The sequence below is a fragment of the Martes martes genome (assembly GCF_963455335.1).
Source record: "Martes martes genome assembly, chromosome: 4".
NCBI classification, from domain to species: Eukaryota; Metazoa; Chordata; class Mammalia; order Carnivora; family Mustelidae; genus Martes; species Martes martes.
In genome coordinates, this window is record NC_137891.1 from 62,671,188 (window position 1) to 62,686,860 (window position 15,673).

General features: G+C 41.6%; 1 protein-coding gene across 1 annotated transcript in view; it reads right to left on the bottom strand.

Annotated features, from left to right (window-relative positions):
- SULF1 (sulfatase 1) overlaps window positions 1-14,873 on the bottom strand; it is a 150,440-nt gene extending 135,567 nt beyond the window's left edge. The window contains exons 1-2 of the mRNA XM_080801768.1: window positions 14,588-14,873; window positions 6,062-6,156 (exon numbers count right to left, since the gene is read on the bottom strand). The gene's annotated coding sequence lies outside the window, so the exon portion shown is untranslated. The remainder of the gene's footprint in view (window positions 1-6,061; window positions 6,157-14,587) is intronic.
- Between the last annotated feature and the right edge of the window lie 800 nt (window positions 14,874-15,673).

The window sequence follows — 15,673 nt, forward strand, 5'->3', positions numbered from 1 at the left end:
GAGCATTTTTGAATTATTGCCAACCATCAAAAATACACACTGGGATTAGTTTACTGGCAGAGACATAAAACTAAAAGAATAATGAGAGAGAAGAAAGGTGCTGGGAATAGAACAGTATAATGGGAACTGATGATTGCCGTGCCATACCTTAGCTTTTTAATATTATAGCAGGAGCACGGGATTGGGCTTGAAGGGCTCCATACCTGCTGCTCCCCCCAGATGTACTTTCCCAGTCTTTATCTTACGTTTACAACAGCCTAGTGACAGAAGTGGGACAAGTATATTCTCATTTTGTAGAAAGTTACACAGTCAACAAAATGCCTAAAATTGGCACCAACTCTTAGCGCAATGTTTTTCAAACAGCAGAATTTTGTGACTAGCAATATTCTGGCAAACTTATCATCATCAGAGATACTCAGTATATCGATATTCCTTACAGCACGGGAAACTGATAGCTCTGAATGGTTGCTAGTCCCTCCCCTGCGGCCACTGTGCATTACTGAGCAACATCATGTCTGGCTAATCTGGCTAGCCCTCCCATGAATATTTGTTTTAAAGATTTTAGTTATTTATTTGTCAGAGATAGAGAGAAAGAGAGAGAGAGAGAGCACAAGCAGAGGAAGCAGCAGGCAGAAGGAGAAGCAGGCTCCCCGCTGAGCAAGGAACCTGATGCAGGACTCGATTCCAGGACCCTGGGATCATGATCTGAGCTGAAGGCAGATGCTTAATCAACTGAGCCACCCAGGCGTCCTGGCTCCTATGATTTTAGAGAATAGATTTAATCTGCTGGGGCATTCTTACTTTATGTAATACATAAATACATTTCAACGCAGAGAATGTATCTTTTTTTTTGGTAAAACTATAAAAGTAAGTAATTTTTAAATTAATTTTATGGTGAATCCCATTGTAAGAAGCCATGCTTGATTTACCTGCTTTGTTAAGAATGGATTTGCTTAAAGTAACACCTGCCTTTTACATGCTATTATCAAATGGCTCTGGTTAATGGACTTAGATCTCTTTAAAGCCTGCTAGAAAATAAACGGAAAAGATAACTAAACACTGTGTTGAGAACTTGAGGGTTTCTCATGATGCTGATCTCTTGTTTGGAAATATTTCGGTTACTTTTTATTTTTAAATAATTATCCTCTCTCAAAGCTCCTGTAGCCTCATCACCTTTCATTTAAAAATAAAGGCAGCAGAAACCACTGAAATTTGTGTTAGAATTTGCCCCCCAAAAGGATTCCTTCAAAACGTGCCTCTTTGCCCTGTAATAGCCACAGTCTGCAGCAACTTTCAAGGACATTTGTCTCATATATATATATATATATATATATATATATATATATATATATATCCCCACATCGCCTATACCCGTGATAACCATGCAAGATTCCCTAGTAATTTGAAAGTAAAATAAAAAAGCAAATATGAATTCTTACTGCAATCTAATTTTGCTTGTACACTTTTGTAAAGTCTACAAAAGAGAGAAGGACTTTGTCCCTGAAAATACACATCCACCTCAAGACCAGTGGTTTACCAACATTGAACACTAAATTTTGTAAATTCTGTACCCTGCAGATATAAATGTAAAAAGCCTGCAGTGTTCTAGTTCTATTACTGTAAATACCTGCACAGCAAAGATGTCCTAAAAAAAAAAAAAAAGCCTTGGTCAATGACTTATTTGTTTTAAGCCCTATAATACAATTACAACAGAATCCTAATATCAGGATTTGACCCTATCACCTAATTATTCCAGGGATGACTTCTTTAAAAATCTAACCTTCACTGGTAATTGTGATGCCCTTTTGTGCACTTGAAGCAGACAAATGAGGTTAAATTAGGATATCACTGAGAGAAGGAACCTAAATTTGAATATATCTGCCACCAGTGGCTCTAGAGATTCAACAACGACACAAATGAAATACTTCCTATGTAAGCAGAGTTAATCAGGCCTAAAAATGCCCTAACATAAAACAAGGCAGTATTTCTTTTCAGAAAATGCAATTTTATACTGAGAAATATATTCCGCCTTAACTTTAAAATGCCATTCAAAATTATCCTATGAGAAAGGGCATCAATTTAAAACATCTGGTCTGAAACCAAGCTGTAGAGTTTCATTCTGCTTCTTAAAATTCACTGTTATAAGAATCCAGACTTTTTCTCTCCTAAACTGTGGCTAAGTGTTCTTAAAACAAATGTTGTGTAACCCATGCGGGTCATTTCGGCACTGGATGGAATGATTCTACCTTTCTTATCCATCCTGAAGATGTCTTAATGTGAGCACCGCCCTTAGACACTTCCTAACAAGCATCGCCACAAAGTAATCTCTTGTAACACTTATGGTTGCAGGCACAGAACAAGACCATTGTGTGTGACCTGATTTCATTTCAGTGACTGTCCCAGTAAAGAATGACATCATCCCATTCTTTTTTTTTTATCTCCACTTGTGACTGTCCCCATCTCCCCGCCCCCACCCTCATCATAATTAAACTGCTCCCCTCCCTCCCCCTCTGCACTCCTCATCCCCAGGGGAGAAGCTATTTTCCTCTTAACTTCCTGCCTGAATGTATCATTATGGCAAGAGCAAAGGGTTTTCCTCTGGTTGGTTAATATCCCCGGAGTTTGTTTCCTGGCCATATCAGACAAAGCTCTATTCTCTTGGCAGCCAAAGCGTACTGAGAGGACCATCTGCTGGGACAGGTCTCACTGAGTCAGATGGAAATAGAGAAAAGCTAGCGAAAGGTGGCACAGGCTGATGGGTGCAGTGTTTCTCACCCTCTTGAAGTTGGTGTTTTCTTTCAGCACAAATTTGTTGGCGTCGAGGAGCTTCTGTCTAAACAGTTCCATTTAACGACACGTATGCCTGTGTGCAAATTGGTACGCACGCACACACTAGCTCTTGCTTTATCACTTAGATTTGCATGATGACTCACATAGGAAAGTATATAGTTTCGGAGGGATGAAAGGACGATGCAGGAGAAGACGTTAGTCCCACATCCGTGTAATAGAGAATGATGCCCCAATTCAAACTAACGAACTATGAAGACACTGCAGGAAATGTAGATTGTTTCAATACAATAGTGAAAAGAATCAGAATAAAATTGTATATTCTCTGAGTTTCCAATTACAGAAGATATTAGGTGGTACCTTATGAAACTGCTACTTTTATAGGTCAAAAATAGTCAAATAGTGGCAATTTTGTATGATTCCTCAGGGCATATATTCATATACAAAAAACTTAAGGGGCCGGAGTTAAGTGTGTGTGTGCTTTGCCACACACACAAAAATCATATTGGATCGCTATTATATTGTTTCACAGCACATGCATTACTTTAACTGACACTAGGATGTGCAATGAGAAATGTTAAGGGCAAGAATGATCACAAGGGAAAAGAGTCGGCTTCTTAGCACCCCAAATTCAGCTCTTTATATTCCACAGCAAGTTTAAATGCTTGGTGGATACCCAGACAAAGATCATTTGAGTAGTTTTTAGTGTCTAAGTCTGGAGGTGGTCCCTTGAAAAGATGTAGTATACTATTACAGTCCATGGACAATTAAAAAAAAAAACTCTTAAATTTAAATTAAGGTATTGAGTATCACTTAAATTATTAAGGTAATATAAAAAAATAATCAAGTGCCAGGGAGGCACAGCCAAGACATGCTTATGATAAAATTTTCCATCCTATATAGGCATCAAGAGGGCTAGGAAAGGTCTTAATTTCCTTACAAACAACATAGCCGCTGTTCTAACTTATCCCATCTGTGTGCCCCAAACCTTGTCTGACAGTGCAGTTTTTGAGTCCAGAACGTACAATAGTGGCCATTCAGATTTTGGCAGGTGTATTTCAAGCTGAAAACCAGGCTCCACAAAAAGTAAGTCTGTTCCCCAGGTGTGAACATTTTGGACAAGAACCCTCACAATCTCCCCCAAGCTGTGAAATTTAATTGTCCTTTTGTTGTCTTATTGTATGTGCATACCATCTATCTTTCCTTGGACCAAGAGAGAATCTTCTGGTGATCAGACAGTCAGGAGATGCTTAGGCAGCTTCTGAGTTTTGCTTATAACATCTCCTGGTTCTATTTCTCATGTTATGTATTTTGGAGTTGATGCTAAGTTCAGTGAATGGCAGGTAAGCAGTTCTTAAAGCTGGAAAAATATTAAATGAATGAGCTTTATATTCAGATGACAGGAGCAGAGAGGCAATCAAAATTGCACAAGGCAGCATTTTGAAGCTCTAAGGCTCATTAAAATAGTCCTTATTTTATAAACCTGACTGTCTGAGCACACAGAGAAAGGATTCATTTCTCTCTACAAAATTTACCAGATGGGAGGACTGTGGATCTGTGAACACAGATGTGGTGGTGAAAAGTGACTCAGCTGCCTATCTAATCCAGCTCAAATGATGGATGAGGAAGGGTGGAGAGTTTGAAGCTGGCACTTGGTGGGACTTTGAATCTGAATTTTCCAGTCCAAAGACAGAAAAAGCAGACTGGAGACATCTCTCGGAGGGGGCCTACAGACTTTTAAGAAGTGAGTGTTTCGTGTGTTACATGTGAGCAGGTGATTCTAACTTGAACCAATATCAAACACATTTCTGTCTTCACATAATAAGAATACGCTGAAAAATGAAAAGGATATAATGCTTAAAGTAAAATTACCCATTAAATTGAGAACTGACTCAAGAAGATGAAGAATTCTTAAGAAGTCACAATTCTACTGTTTATTGAGCTCGTTTCTAAACAGGTACCTTTTTTAGTTTCTGTTTTAGAATATTTCCTCTCCTGTTTGGAGTTCTGAAGGAAGGAGACCTAAACTTTCACTTGTTTTCTCTTATTTTTGATTTACCTTGTGGATAACCAGTTTCTAATACATTTCTGGTGAGACCCCAGATCATCTGCACACAAAGCACTGAGAATTGCAGGAAAAAAAAATTGGCAACACTCACGATTTTCTGTCAAGGAACTAATCCCAGACTTCTGTACACTTCCAAATATTTCCCTGCTAAACTTGCCATTTGTGGTGTGGACACAAAATGCTCAATTCCATTAAGTATTAGAAAGAGAAGCCGAATAAATCAATCCTCAAAAGACAAACCTGAAATTCAGGCCAGACCTGTTGAAGACTTTCATATTTTCTTTGTTTGTGTGAGGTTGTGTGAGGTTCATAAACTTTTTGGTGATTAGAGGACTTTTTCCAAGACAACCTGGGCCAACACAAGGCTTAGAATGAAAAGCAAGTGAAGGGTAATGATTTTGAAGAGCTGCAATTTGAAACCAACAGGAATTCAACGGTTTCCATTGCATTCATTTGGTTGGGGTAGAAGGGAACAAATTTCAGTGTTGACCTTTGGGAAGAGACACATGGGGCAGTAAACTCCCCTATGTTTACAACTAAACTTAGGGGTGAATCAACACCCCAAGAATGTTTTTGCAACTAAGGTCGTATTGCTTAGGTGGGTCTCTGTAACTCTTTCTGGCGCCACAACACCCTGGCACTAATATTTACTTAGCCAAGGCAAGAAACTGTGAAGGCAAAGCTATGAACAGGACTGGTAACATCTGTAGTTTTCGCCTGAGACTATGGATGGGCTGGGTGGAGTTGGCCTGCCATTCACTGTGGCTCTAATTCCCCTAAGCTTCCTGAACAGCTCATAACATGTTAATAAAGTCCTGATTCTTTGTTTTCTTTCCTTCCTTCCTTCCTTCCTTCCTGTAATCTTTACACCCAACGTGGGGCTCAAACCCACAACCCCACGATCAAGAGTCACAGGCTCCACCCACAGAGCCAGCTGAGCACCCCTGATTCTTTAGATATTCATTACTCAGGTGTTCCCTTTGCCATTCCTGAAGACTAATTTCATGCAACGGCTTTACCACAGTTAAGGCCCCTTTTAGTTCTCTCAGCCAGGAAGGATGAAAAGGCTACAGGAAGGTGCCGTTCTCAGTTTCTTACAATTCCCCATCCATGGAACAGTCTCTCTTCAAATGACATGGGGTGCTCATGGGGTTTAATTAGCACCTTGGTTTAATTAAGCAAGAGCTAAATGTTTGATACGAGTACCTTTGAAGATTTTCTGCAATTATTCTGTCTTGGAGAACCTGCATGTCATCTGCCAATATCGCCTTCTTCAGAGGGTAGTGGGTGGCCGTCAGCACCTACAATGGAGGAGAGCAAATGTGCCCTCAGTTGCATTTTACCAGTGGCTTCTCTCATCTCTCAGATGGCGCCCTTTCACAAACTTCAAAGGGGAACATCATTAGGAATAATAGTCTCCAAATTATATCCACACTGCTTTTCTTACAATCACTTGCGAGAGACTTTGAAACACGGTGGGTAATTCAGGGCTCTTGTAGGAGGCTCCATTAGTCTCTCTCTTCATCAAGGGAAAGACTTTCCCCTAGATTCATTTCATATTATTCTTTGACTGGATTTCCTAAAACTAATAAAGAATTTCTTTTTAAAAGTTTACTGAGCGTTCCAAGTTTAAAAGTGGAGTGACATCGAATTTCAGGTTATGAGACCAGTTTGGAAGGAGAACGTGCTGATTCATAAAATCTCCTAAAGCTGCTGTAAGCTATTATTTGATGAGTAGCAAAGTAGGCTTTTACAAGTGGTTGAGTTTGTTTCTATTCTGCATTTATGGCAGTTGAAAAGTATAAATAACTAAAATCAACTTAGATACTTCGAATAAGAGGAAACACCCAGATTAACGTAGCATCTGATGATGCAATCTTGCTGCCACGAATAGCACATTTTAACATGTATATATCATATGGTATATAGTATAGAAGAGGAAATAGAAGCTATATTTTATATATATGTGTGTATATATATATATATATCAAGGAAATATATGCTATCAGAAGTATAAAAGAATAAGAAAACAATAACACACTTTAACACCCCAAATTTCCTTGACCTTTAAAAAGTGCTTCTCTTGCCCATGTATATATTAGAACATTGTATTTGGAGCTTCCTTACCTCTTCACTGGTGAAAACAAGTGTCTATTGGTATGCACGGAGGGGAATCTCAGAGGTAGTGGGTATAGATTATTTCCCTCAATACAATAGACCTGGAATGTCTTCCGGATCTGAACTGGCCCTGCAGATTCAGGCTAAACGTGGGCAGCACCAAGTCCTTTTTCTCTGTTCTGGAAGCTTCATTCTTATATCAAGACTGCCAGAGCCGGGCTTCCCTGGGGCTGGCCTGTCGCTGCAGGACCCTTCCTCCCACACCACCCTTATCATGTCTCTTTCCATTCCTGACAGAGGCTCAGCTCCTCCACCCATCTACACCACCCTCTGTCATCGGGCACGCCCAACCCGGTTCCTTTTGGCTGCTCCCCTGTGCTTCCCATCCTGGGAGGTGCTTAGCTCTCCGCCAACTTTTCCATTCTCTGTTCCCATGTCTCTGATAATATTACAAATTATTACAACCATCACATAGATGTCCACTTTTTAAACATGTTCCTGGAGGACTGGGAAATGTGTATGTTTACAACAACTCAGGACACCTTGTGATCTCCTGAAGTGAATGTTTACACGGGAGCATGAAGCTCTAAGTTTCTGGCTGTGGTCATGTTGGCATAGCCCGAGGCCAAAGAACGCTCTTTTTGGGATCATTCTGAATATACTGCTGGGGGTAGCACACCCTGGAATTTGATGCCTGAATTCCAGGCTACAGCATTCACTGGCTTAGTGAACTTGAGCAAATTATTGAATTTCTCTATGGCTCGGAGTTCTCTGAAAAATGGGGACTGAAGATCATAGGGTTGATGTGAAGATGACACACTAACATCCGTGTAAAAAATTTAGAAGGATTTGTGGCCCGTTGAAAGCACACAATAAACACTGGCCATCATTATTACTTGGGGTTTTACTTATTTATTTATTTTTTCTTAGCCTATAATAAAGATAGCACTGCCCTTGCAGTGCTAATTTGCAATCAAAAGGTATTTTCATGGAATGAGAGCAGAGTTTTCATAAATTTTATAAATGAGGGCTCTGATTTGTCATCATTAAAATGTTAATGTGTGGGAGAATAATGTAACAATTTAATTACTGTAGGCTATTAGAGGGAGAACAGAAGCAGCCCGAATCCCTGGGTAAGTATGTGCCCACAAGAGGCAAATGCTTCCAGCAGTGCTCGGTAAACTCCTATTGGCCAGATTACAGCACAGTGATAGGACGGCTAAGCCAGCACGGACCCCAACAGAGGTTCTGCCTGGATCCTGTCCTCCTTCACGTGCCCCTCTTTGAACAATTCATTATAAACAGGCGTAGTATAAATGTGCAATAGAAACTTTTTATTAAAATGTTTCCATTTTTATTTACAATTTCATGAATGAACACGGTTAAAATATTCATTCTTTAGTTTCAGCAAAATGGCATCATCTGGCAAAGAAAATTAACATTAAAGAGAGTATTACTGGTTTATGGTTTTGTTCATATTTAATCAGCAATTTCTCTTGGATTTTCAAAGCTATAAATACAATGTTACTGTTGCAGATGTATAGTTATATAAATATAATTCAAATAATTAACACATATGTTTTTCAGGGTACGTATTTTGGTAACGGTTTAGCAGATAGTAATATAAGGAGAGACCGGGGTCTCCAGGGTCCATTGGTAAGGTTGGGAAATGCAATAGGAGAGCACCCACCAGCCTGGCTTCCCCCCAACCCCCTGTAAGACTTTCTTTACACTTTCATTTCTGCTGTTCTTTATCTAGAAAAATCCGCCCTTATTCCCTCCACCTATTCAAATTCTAAGCACCCCTCTGGCATCGGCTGAAATCCCGACATTTCCTGACAATGTCCATTCTCATTTCTTTCACCAGCACACCATCACTTAAAAATCCATGCCATGCAATGTAGCATTCAGTTATACAGCCCACTCTGTTGTCACTGCTGCCCACATGGGTGAAGGGCTCATCTCTGGACCAGGTTTTAGGATCGCTAAAGCATGAGGGTTATACCTGGGGCTTCGTATACGTCTCACACTCTAATCACACTGTGGTCGCCAGTAAGTATGATGCACTGATGGAGTATCCCTTCATCGTCAGGATCTGAGTCACCTCTTGATCGGATTTGTTTTGGAGTTTATTCAAGTTTTGGTCAAAAACACCTAATCTAAGACCTTGAATTGTTCCTGAATCAAGGATAGACTGTGGGTCCACACAGCGCTGAAGCTGGGCCACACACTGGTCTGGCTCTGGGTCATCTTGCCCTTTCTTTTTCTTAAGCCAGATTTACGATATTTTCTGTAAGCAACGACTCAGCCCAAGACTCAGATGTGTCTTGTGCAAACACATGTGGGAGTGGGGGGAGAGAGAGAGCAAGGAAGCAAGCGCTTATATGAATCTTAGTTTCTCTGTTTGTAAAATACACAGATAAGATTGGGAGACATCCAAAATCCCTTTCTGCTCTAAAATTCTATAAAACATTGGCAATTATGCCTATTAATTTGACATTAACATCCCACAAATAAACGCGGCTATGCGCCGGAATTTCACCTGCTGATAATATACTGGGAAGCTGAGTTTGATAGTTTAACAGCCGTACTTTAAAAGTTTGGTTTGGCTTCTCTCGTATTAGCGCTTCTGTACTTAGCACTTACGAGTCCATGCTAGAAAGCCAGTAGGTGATTGAACTTGACTCTCATGGCTTTCAGTTGTTCAGCAACTGAGCTGCATTTCCTGGCTCTCAAACTTCGTAAACTCATCCGATTTTGCTGCAGAGAAATGTCATTAAAATAACAGTCCTCAGTGGAAAACACTAGCACCATTCATAGTGAAACGCTGAAAACAGTAACTGATGTTTTCAAACTGTGAGTTGGAGGCATTTTTCTACACCGTATACGCATACACACAGAGAGTGAGGTGAAGAGGAAGTGCGTAGTTTTCTTGGGCAGCTGTCCTTTAATTTCTCCTAAAAGTGACTCTTCGTTTTGTTGCAGAAGTGCATTCTGTCTGTGCTTGCTCTCTGCCTTGGAAAGTAAGAACAGTTCCAAACTGCCTTCCCTAAGGAGTTGTTGGAAGGTCCAAAATGTCCTCATTAGAAAACTTGCACTGAACCACACAAATCTTGCCATTGTGCATGGTGCTCGCATAGGGGACTATTACTTCATGCACAATGACATGAGACCAGAAAACATGTGAACAGGAAGCCAAACCCAAGAGAGAGTTGGGGAGTGTCCAGCTTTCCGAACAGCACAGAAACGGAGCACAATTCAGCAATCTTCTGGACTCGGGTGTCTGGGGGCCCGCACAGCTGCACCCTGTCCCACTCTTCAAACACTGTGCAGGAGAGCACAGTGGCTCAGGCAGCTCACCCAGCCCGGAGTAAATCATTATGTCAGCAAACCCAAAAAGACTCTGAAGAGTGTAGCACTTGCTTATGGAGCCAAGACTTTAAATGGCTTGAGTAACCTACATGCAGAATGGCCCACACCATATATGGAAGTTCAGTATATTCTTCATACTTTCTATTGTACTAATGGGAATTCCCCCAAATAGATCTCGGTCCTTCTTTAAATAATAAACTTTCCCATGATGCTAGGCCATCTTCTAAAATATATACACAGTGATTATTTTGTAGAACTGATATAGTAACCGTTCCTTTTTGGAACTTTCCTTTTTTCTTCTTTTTTTTTTTTCTTTTATGGCGGAAACATTTTGGTAAAAATAGAAACCTTTTTCATGATTTCAAAAGCCCAAAATAATTTCTGAAGTGTGGGGAATTTTGAAATGAACCATCAGAAGCCGGATGGAATTCAGCTTATAACCAAATATTATCTTTCTGATGAGCGAGAGACCTCTTTGTATTTACAAGTGGAAATAGCTTCTTAAATCGGTTTTAAAATATGTTGATACAGTTTGCCTACCAGAAGGAAATATTATACGACTTTGTGAGACGAGTCATGAAGTCCGGGGCTGAGCCCCTTTCATAATAAATGGTATTTACTCTGAAGTGTTCAGGTGGGGAAGGTTCTCTGAAATGCAGGAAATCCAGTGGAGGCTTTGACATGGGGGATTAAGTACTGAGTGCAGAAAGGGTGAAAGGTATAAGAAAACTAAGGTTATCAAGTAATCAGACCTCAAAGATTTAAAAAGTCACAGCTTCCTGTCTGCTAATCAGATCGCTTTCTACTCATTCTGTTAAAATTCTTCCAGTTGTCATCTTTTAAAAATTTACAAATACTAACCACCCCCCAACCTTCCAATGATGCCCCGTTCAAGCACAGGGGAAGAACTTGCCCATCACACGGAAAGAGGAGATGGTTGTAGGCTAAGCAATGGGATTTGCCTTAGTCTTAGAAATGACCTCCTTTTCTCCCGTCTCCGAGTGCGTCCCCTAATTCGTGGGCAGTGAATGGAAAAGTCTGGTAAGGAAGAGCTGCTTCTTTATGACTAAATATTCTTTGTGAATATGTGTTCTTCCTCAATAAGTATTCTACTAGCCCTCAGATCTTTTTTCCTAGTCTCTCCTAATTGCTGAAGGCTCAGAGGAAGTACAAATTAGTCTTTTTAAGGGTATGCATGGCTATTGGCAAGGCTGCCCTAGACATGGCCTTCCTGTTGAAAAGTTAATGGAAAAACAATCCGCTCGGCAGCAGGGATGCAAGATGAAAACTCAGAGCCCAGTAAGCCCAGGTATTGACATTTCTTGGGGGCATCAAGCATAATAGGGAGAGCTTAAAATACCACCCCCCCACCAAATCTGGTAATTTTATACTTTTTAAAAGACTTTTTTGATTTTTTCCCTCAGTGCTACAGTCTACCTTCTTACTGACACTTCAATCCCCCCATAACTCAGTTTTTTGTTACGAAGTTGTATCTCCTTCTGTTTTGTGCTGTTCCCGTTGAGCCCAAAACGAATAGAGACCTTTCCTTTTCCTTTCATTCCCTCATTCAGCCCCCAAGTGGAGAATGTCCTACCTTCTAAATATTTCTGGAATCTGTGTCCTACTTGTCCACCTACACTGCTCAGGAATTTCTCCCTGTACACGACAGTAGTCTTTGAACCGCTCTCCTAGTTTATAGCATTGCCAACCCCCTTGGCCTTGCCCATCCCCCACTCTGCACTGAATGCTAGATGTTCTATGTAAAACCTTCCTAAAACAAAAATCATAGCTGCTCTCTGCCCTCTTTGCTTAAAGAGTGATCCTGACAGTGTCAGTGTGGTTAAGTTAAGGAGCTGGGGCCTCCATGCTTCCATCATTGGGATGGCTTTGCTACAAACAAATACATCATCTATTAAATCAAATACTGTCTTAATGATGCAGTTGGTTTACATTTCAGCCCATGTTTTTTTAATCGATATGAACCTATAAAACAGACTTTTTGAAGATCACGAGCTGATCCACGCATGAGTTTGAGTTTTATTAGAGTAATAGGTCTAAACACCTCAACATGAGGCACCAGAATATTCATGATTGGGTCCCGGACAAAATCTCCAGCGCCTTGTAGGTTCAACAGTCTAGCACCAGCTGAAATCAGCTTCCAACCCCAGGCTTTCTCACACTTTCTTCTCTCCAGCTCTCCTCTTCTGCAAGGTCCTTCCACACCTCTTGCTGATCCTTTAATAAGACTCACGCAATCACTGCCATCTTTGTGCAAGTTCCTTTGACTGACATAAGGCAGAAATAATCACTCTGGTTTCAATTTTGTCACTTAATCTTAATCTTAATCTCTTCTGTTTTTGCAGGTAGTGCACTGTTAAGAAAATTATCTGTTGTTTCCAACTGTCCCCTTAGATTATAAACTCTTCCAGGGCAGGATATTAATCTCATTCACCTTTGCAGCATTGTTCCTTAGTGTAGCATGTCATACATAGTAGATGCTCAATAAATGAATGAATTGAATCAAAGATGAAAATGGAAATGGAAAAGCCCTAAAACGGACCACCATTTTCAGACACCATGCTAGGTAGTTCACATATCTTATCTCCTTTCAGTCTTTTCAACAACTCTGTCTTTGGGGTAAGTGGTATTGGTCATATCTCATAAATGGGAAACCTGAGGCTGCAAATCTTAAAGATCTTGTTGCTGGTCATCTAACCAGGTAATGGCAAAAGCAAGCCTCAAATCTGGACCCCATCATGGTTTGTATTCTTTCTACTATGACAACATTTGAAGCTAATGTCGAGATTATGCGGCTGATCTTTGTAATTAAATTAGCTAGCATATAGAATTTAATGTTGACAGATCACTTTTAAATTCAGGGGTAAAAGCAACTACAATCCAGTCTCATTTTCAACTTTAATTATGCCTTAGAATTTCTTGGAATCCTCAGAGAATTCTAAGTGGAAATGTCATTTAAAGGGATTCTTTAAAATAGACGTAATTTTGTAATGTTTCCTATGTTTGCCGAATAAATAGCTCTACAGCATTCTGAACTTTGATATGAAATCTTTCCACTTGGCCCATTTTGGATATAATATCATGTAAAATTCTGAGCACCAGATAGATATAAGAAATGTAAGAGTATGTGTATGTGTAAATATATATTTAATTATCCTGAACTCTTACATACATTTGTATGTATAAACACACACGGACGTACTTTGTCCATATAAACACATTTATACATACCCATTGTATGTGGTTATCGGATCTGCTTATCTAAAGATAAAGACGGTCAAGCTCAGTGCACTCATCAGAGTGCTTCTAGCACTAAAAGTGAGAGGTCTTGTCACTCTGTATTTCTTAGTTTTCTTACCTGAGCAAAGACAGTAGTTTTCTATATGCCACAGTGCACCAACTTATCATGATTGTTTTATAAATGCAAATTGTACAACGACCCAAAATAGAACTGAAATAAGTTCAGAGATTGTATCTTAGTGTTAGTCTCGGGTTTTAAATTCATTTTGTTGAAAGACCATTTCTCAATGCAATGAGCATCACCCCTGAGAAAATGACTCTGCATTCAGCATTCTTTACAAAGACGCAGTTGAATAAAAGAGCTTTGGATTTTGCCAGGGCTTGAGAAGTTAGTGTCTATGTTCCTTTAATACTTAGACCCTTCAGCGAGGCAGTGAAAAACATAGTAACAATTCACACGTCCACTGCTGTTAACAGGGTTTTGTAGAGTTTACACAAGCCCGTGCAAGTTTCGAGCCTCCACGGAAAGATGGGATTTCTTTCATAGTGTGAAAAGAAACTTCCAGCAATTCAATTTGTCTGAAACTGCAAGCACTGCAAGCAGAAAAACTTAAGATTAAAGTCCTGCCATCTTTTCTGGTTGCCTGACACGCCAGGTGAATAACCAGGATTCCTCTCTAGGGTGAGGAGATGTGTGTAGACCAGTCAGACACAACCGGGATCGGGTCACAGTGGCCCAACTGCAGCCCCTGGACTGGGGGTTCTTTTGTTAAATGAATTACCCACCCCAACCTCTTTCCGGTCCTATTACTTTTAGGAGGGACCCAACTGGGTGGAGGACTTGGGCCAGAAACACACTTTCCATCACCTAAGAATCCGAGCGAGGGAAATGCTTCTAACCAACAGATACTGTGACCTGGACAAAGGCAGTAAGGAAAGTTTGCTTCCTTCCTTTTTAAAGAAAAAGCAGAGCATCATACTTACAAAAGCCGCCTTCCAAGTCTTCTCTAGAGAACAAGCTCTGGGAGCCCGGAGCGTGCACAGGAGCAGAGATAAGGTGGCAGCCGCACTTCCTTCCTCCTCCCCAGGCCGAGAGTCATTGTTCCTTATCTGCCCTGACCTCCGAGGCGCGGGGAGCCAGGGAGGCCTGGCCTCTGACCCGCACCGCCCTCCCCTCTGGCCTCCGCGCGCCCGGGCTGGGGGTTTGCTCTCGGCCCGCTGCAGCCACTCGGCCTGACAGCGGCCCGAAGATTCATTAGGGACTGTCTGCGAAGTGCTTGCGAGATGAAGAGGGTTATATAAGCCCGCGTATTATTATCATCACACACCCCCATAGAACCAAGGCTGCCAGACAAACAAAAGGCAGTTCCAAGAAGAGGAGGAGCAGAGGCAGAAGTTACACTGGGGGTGAATTTCGGGACACTGCTGAACTGACTGGAAAAAAAAAAGGAGAAGAAGAAGAAGAAAAAAGAAAAAAAAAAAAAAAGGCAACCCAATATGTGTATGCAAACCGCGGCAAACAAACAGCGAGCTGCAGCTGGCCGGCCGGCCCCGGGGGCCGGCTCCTCGGAGGGCGGGCGGCCCGGGCTGCCCGGCGTGCGGTTCCGGCTCCCCCCTCCCCGCGCGCCGGCACAGTAGCCGCCTGTGGCGGGACGGAGTGCCTGGAAGATGTGGGGTTTGGAAAGGCGGGCGGTCCGGAGCCCAAGTGCTTAGTAAACACTGGTGTTTCGGCGACTCCGACCAGGTGCTTCGGCCGCTTCTCTTCATTCCCGGGCTCCTGTTTTCCCGGCGATGGTGTTTGCAGGGAGCTCCCCGAGCCCGGGCTGAAGCTCCTGTTTTCATCCTCGAGCTGTGGTCTCCATGGGGCTCACGCTTTTCTCTGTGGGAGCGAGAGACCGAGCCAGAGGGTTCTTCCCCCGCCCCCCACCCCGACCCCAGGGCTTCACCTCCCCTCTCCAGAGCTCGGGGTGAGAAAGTTCGGATTCCCTCTGAGCATCAGTCCTTCCTGCTTCCCTCTCTCTCCAGCTCTGCTATCTCCTCAGCTCAGATGGTTGTCACTCTGCCCGGTTC